A 6,000-nucleotide genomic window follows, 5' to 3' on the forward strand; every position below is an offset into this window, starting at 1 on the left:
ACTTCAGAAAACAATAGTGTTAGATTAGGTATAATAAGATGACGTAAGTAGGCTATAGGAACTATCACATCAGATTTGTACTAAGCTGGAGGATAGATGAGAGAAGAGAGAAGAGAAACGTGTTGTAAATTAATAGCGAGGTACAACAAGGGCTCCAGAAATCTTTGTGAGAGAATGAGATGGGCAAAGTATTGATGAAGTTTAATAGCGAGCTATAACAAGTTCTGCTTTTTGTATGATTTTTTAACACACCTTCCTACTTTTTATCTATATTATTCTTTCCGTATATCATACATAGATAGATATTAAAAACCAAAAACTGTTTTTGGATCCTGGATTCCATGGAGCATCGATTATTGAAAAATACATTTTTTTGAAGTTAAAAAAATGTATGTATACTGCATTTATGTAAATTTTCATGATGAATACGTTCGGTGCAAGCTAAAAAACCCTGTATTTCTAACACATGCACTATTCACTATAAATATCCATGATTTTTTTTGCAGCTCACACCGAAATGTATTTCATCATGAAGTTGTACAGAAATGTAGTATACGTCCCTATGCACATGTGTGTTCTGTATCATTTTTTTAGAACATCAAAATATATTTGTTGATTTTTTTTCATAAGCCTTTTTTCATTAGAAAATTAACCTGAGCGTCCATGTCAAATCCAATGAACTTGCATAGTGTATTCTTTGAATTTCTTGGCCGGTAGTTTGTCAAATTAAAGATACGACGATAAAACGCCAGGAACTGCCAAATGTGCCATGGCGCCAGACCAGGCGCCTCCGGTCCAGTCAAGCGTGCATTTGTCGTTGTTTCACGCGGTCTTTGAAATGCGTAGACGGCAGCCAAGCCCTTCCTTTTTCTTCTCCCTTTTCTTATTCTAATGAACATGCATGGCGGCTATTCCCAGGTGATGATCTTTGATTTGTTCTTCATCGTCAGACCCGACTTCTTGTTCCTTCTCCAAAGCTAAGCTATGTACCCTTAGTAACCCATAAACATCTGCTTCTACATACCAAACTTAACGCAAAACGTGGATATAATCTACTCCGTATTTACTGATGATGCTGATGATGAATTGCAAAACGTGCATCAAGCTGCCAAGAAACTGCATCGTATTCTCAAATGAGCAAGAAACTAGCAAAGCACCGGAGTATAACTAAACGACCTCCTACTTTGCATGCAAGGGAAAGGGAGGATATGGGATGACGCTTACCTTGTTGCCTGTACTGCTTCGATCTTCAACGCTTCAAGTGGGAAGATGTGCTCGTCATGGCGATGATGATGAGGAGGAGGGGAAGATGGCGACGAGGAGAGGAGGAAGGGGAGCAAGCGTGTAATGCTAACGGGCGAGAAAATCGAGGGAGCAAGTGGTGCAACCGGGGCATGCTTAAGGCAGGTCCTTAATTATAACTTACTAGTGCCGATACGCGCCGGCGCGCCCCTGTCAGACATTGTGATCAATGGAAAAAAACATGCTGTAACAAAATAACGTGGTCTTTAAAATATGCTATTAGCAAGACATTGTATACTGATTTATTTAGCGAGACATTTCTCAACTGTTATAGCGTGCTATTTTTTTTTCATTGCTTGTGATCGATGGCAGGATTAGAATACCCCCTTTGTCCGGTTTTATTAGACACTCTCTTATTTTGAGTCAAAATTTGATCATAGATTTAGTTCGTAAAACATAAACTATATGTCACAAATATTATCATGGAAAATCTCTTTTGAATACAAATCCAACAATATACATTTTTATAGCATATACTCTATATTTTGTTAGTTATATAGATAAACAAAGTTTGACCCAAAATACTAGGAGACCCAGTAAGCTCGAACAGAGGAAATAGATTCTTTACAAATAAAGTAATGTGCTGCTATGTTTGTTGCTGCTAGAAGTTTCAATATGTTCAAAAATCAAGACTTCAAGACAGCGTAAAATGGCGAGGATGTCAAACTCCGCATACAAGGAATAGCATCCACGACCAATACAACCACATGTTCCTTCCTACGTTTTGGTTTAGGGTACATAACATCTATTTCTAAGTAACTTAATAGATACGAATAAGTTTTCCCCTCACGTTAGGGTTACCCCTCCTCCAGGCGACGGCGGCCACCTTGGAGACCTTCGCTCCCCTGCCCTCCTCACCGGCCGTTGTCCGCCGGGGCTTTGCCTCAGGGCGACGATCTGAGGGAGACGCTAGGGAACCACCGCTTGCAGAAACCTTTTCTTCTTCGGGCGAGAGTTACAACAGATGGCAGATCCGTCTTCAAGCTCGGTTACGGCCACGAGCGACATGGAGGCGATGATGAAGGAATTAGGTCTGAAGGAGGATGACCTAGAAGACATGGTGATCGAGGCGGATGAGCTACCGGAGGAGGCCACCAGATGGATGGCGCTGGCCCGTGTCCACACAGATAAGCCCTATAGCCAATACTGGTTCTTCCGTAATATGCGTGTGGCGTGGGATCTAGCGCAAGAGGTGAAATTCCGCCCGCTAGAAGAGAACCTCTACACCCTCCAGTTCTCGTGCCTCGGCGACTGGGAACATGTGATGGAGGAGGGGCCTTGGACTTTCAAGGGAAAAATGGTGGTAATCACACCGTATGATGGCTTTACAAAACCATCTACGATTGAGCTGAACAAAGTGGACATATGGATCCAAATCCATGACTTGCCTGAGGGCTACTTCTGCAAGATAAAGTCGATGTCTTCTACGGTGGGCGAATACATCTATGCCGAGCCAAAATCCCAAGACTTTAAAGGCAACTTTTTCAGAGTCCGTATTAAGATCAATGTCACTAAGCCGCCGAAGAACGATGTGTCGCTTGTCATCAAGAGGTAGAAGGAGGTCGTTAGAGAGATTTTCAGGGTTAAGTATGAAAGGTTGCAGGACTGGTGCACTGTGTGTGGTCACTTGGGCCATAAATATAAGGAATGTGGTGATGGAATCCACCTTCCAGGAGCTTTGGTCTATAAAGATCTTCAGGCATCATGGTTTAGAGGTCCAGGTCGTGGCCCAGGTGAGGGCAGCGAATCCGGTGGTGGACGAGGTAGAGGCCGCTCTGGCTCCGGCAGGGGCCGAGGCAGGGGGAACAACTAGGACCGCTAACCATATGATGATGACCTTGCGATGGGTAAACCTGCCGATGCTGAGATGGAGGATGTGGATAAAAACAGGAAGCGGGTAGCCCCTCAAGCTACAGCCGTGTTGTTGCCAGCTAGTAACCAAACACCGGAGGCAGCAATCTCCTTGCCCTCCCGTCCCCAACAATACCGGAGAGTCCCTCTTCAAAAGAAGAGCCAAAGAGAAACAAGTCAACACCACAGATCACTGAGAAGGCTAAGGAGAAGAATCCTGCAGCAAACAAATCAACAAATGCGCGTTTGGCGGGCTCCCAAGGGGAGTTGCGCCTAGTGCAATGAGTATACTATGTTGGAACTGCCACGGGGCTGGCAAACCCGCGACAGTTCGAGAGCTTCATGATCTAACGAAGCAGTATGCCCCCTCTATATTATATATCTTAGAAGCTCAAATAGAGGGATCTCGGGTTGAGAATTTGGTAGGTACTCTTGGTTTCGATAAAAGCTATGCGGTTAGCAGTTGTGGTAGAAGTGGAGGCCTAGGATTTTTTCGGAAAGATTGGAAAGATTCAGTAAAAGTTGAAGTTCTTGGTTATTTAGAGTATCATATTGATGATGTTGTTGAGGATCTTGTTGATTTGCAAATACGAGTAGCTTTTGTCTATGGGGAGGCACAAGTGAACCAAATATATAAAACATGGGATATGCTTCGAGGAATCACAGGAGCGAGCACATTACCATGGATAGCTATTGGTGATTTTAACGAAGTCATCCACGCCAATGAACACGATGGAGTCAGAAACTGAAGTCAGGCCCAGATGGATTTATTTCGAACGCTCTTGACACCTGCGGCCTAACTGATATCGGATACACAGGGACAAATTGGACATTTGAGAAAAAGGTAGCGGGAGGGACCTAGACAAGGGTACGGCTTGACAGAGGTGTCGCAGATTTAGCGTTTGTCTCAGCCTTTCCTAATGCAAACATCGAGCACTGATACGTCTCCAACGTATCTATAATTTTTGATTGTTCCATGCTATTATATTATCAACCTTGGATGTTTTATATGCATTTATATGCTATTTAATATGATTTTTGGGACTAACCTATTAACCTAGAGCCCAGTGCCAGTTTCTGTTTTTTTCCTTGTTTTTGAGTTTTACAGAAAAGGAATACCAAATGGAGTCCAATTGACCTGAAACTTCACGGAACTTATTTTTGGACCAGAAGAAACCCAGAAGACTTGGAGTGCACGTAAGGGGATCAACGAGGAAGCCACGAGGCAGGGGGCGCGCCCACCCCCCTGGGCGCGCCCTCCACCCTCGTGGGCCCCTCGTGCCCCCCCTGATGTACTTCTTCCACCTATATATCTCCATATACTCTAAAACGATCGGGGAGCATAATAGATCAGGAGTTCCGCCGCCAGAAGCCTCCGTAGCCACCGAAAACCAATCTAGACCCGTTCTGGCACCCTGCCGGAGGGGGCAATCCCTCTCCGGTGGCCATCTTCATCATCCCGGTGCTCTCCACGACGAGGAGGGAGTAGTTCTCCCTCGGGGCTGAGGGTATGTACCAGTAGCTATGTGTTTGATCTCTCTCTCTCTCTCTCTCGTGTTCTTGAGGTGATATGATCTTGATGTATCACGAGCTTTGCTATTATATTTGGATCCTATGATGTTTCTTCCCCCCTCTACTCTCCTGTAATGGATTGAGTTTCCCCTTTGAAGTTATCTTATCGGATTGAGTCTTTAAAGATTTGAGAACACTTGATGTATGTCTTGCCATGCGTATCTGTGGTGACAATGGGATACCACGTGATTCACTTGATGTATGTTTTGGTGATCAACTTGCGGGTTCCGCCCATGAACCTATGCATAGGGGTTGGCACATGTTTTCGTCGTGATTCTCCGGTAGAAACTTTGGGGCACTCTTTGAGGTTCTATGTGTTGGTTGAATAGATGAATCTGAGATTGTGTGATGCATATCGTATAATCATACCCACGGATACTTGAGGTGACATTGGAGTATCTAGGTGACATCAGGGTTTTGGTTGATTTGTGTCTTAAGGTGTTATTCTAGTACGAACTCTAGGGCTGTTTATGGCACTTATAGGAATAGCCCAATGGATTGATTGGAAATAATAACTTTGAGGTGGTTTCGTACCCTACCATAATCTCTTCGTTTGTTCTCTGCTATTAGTGACTTTGGAGTGACTCTTTGTTGCATGTTGAGGGATAGTTTTGTGATCCAATTATGTTAGTATTGTTGAGGGAACTTGCACCAGCGAAAGTATGAACCCTGGGCCTTGTTTCAATGCATTGCAATACCATTTACGCTCACTTTTACCATTAGTTACCTTGCTGTTTTTATATTTTCAGATTACAAAAACCTTTGTCTACTATCCATATACCACTTGTATCACCATCTCTTTGCCGAACTAGTGCACCTATACAATTTACCATTGTATTGGGTGTGTTGGGGACACAAGAGACTCTTTGTTATTTGGTTGCAGAGTTGCTTGAGAGAGACCATCTTCATCCTACGCCTCCTACGGATTGATAAACCTTAGGTCATCCACTTGAGGGAAATTTTGCTACTGTTCTACAAACCTCTTCACTTGGAGGCCCAACAACGTCTACAAGAAGAAGGTTGTGTAGTAGACATCAAGCTCATTTCTGGCGCCGTTGCCGGGGAGGTGAGTGCTTGAAGGTATATCTTTAGATCTTGCAATCGAATCTTTTTGTTTCTTGTTTTAGCACTAGTTTAGTTTATAAAAGAAAACTAAAAAAATGGAATTAAGTTTGCCTCATACGCTTCATCTTTTCAATATCTTTCGTGAGTATGATGGAAAGGAAAATTGTGCCAAAGTGTTAGAAAAAGAATGCATTAAAATGTTTGGCACTA

This window comes from Triticum dicoccoides, chromosome 6A (assembly GCF_002162155.2).
Source record: "Triticum dicoccoides isolate Atlit2015 ecotype Zavitan chromosome 6A, WEW_v2.0, whole genome shotgun sequence".
NCBI lineage: Eukaryota > Viridiplantae > Streptophyta > Magnoliopsida > Poales > Poaceae > Triticum > Triticum dicoccoides.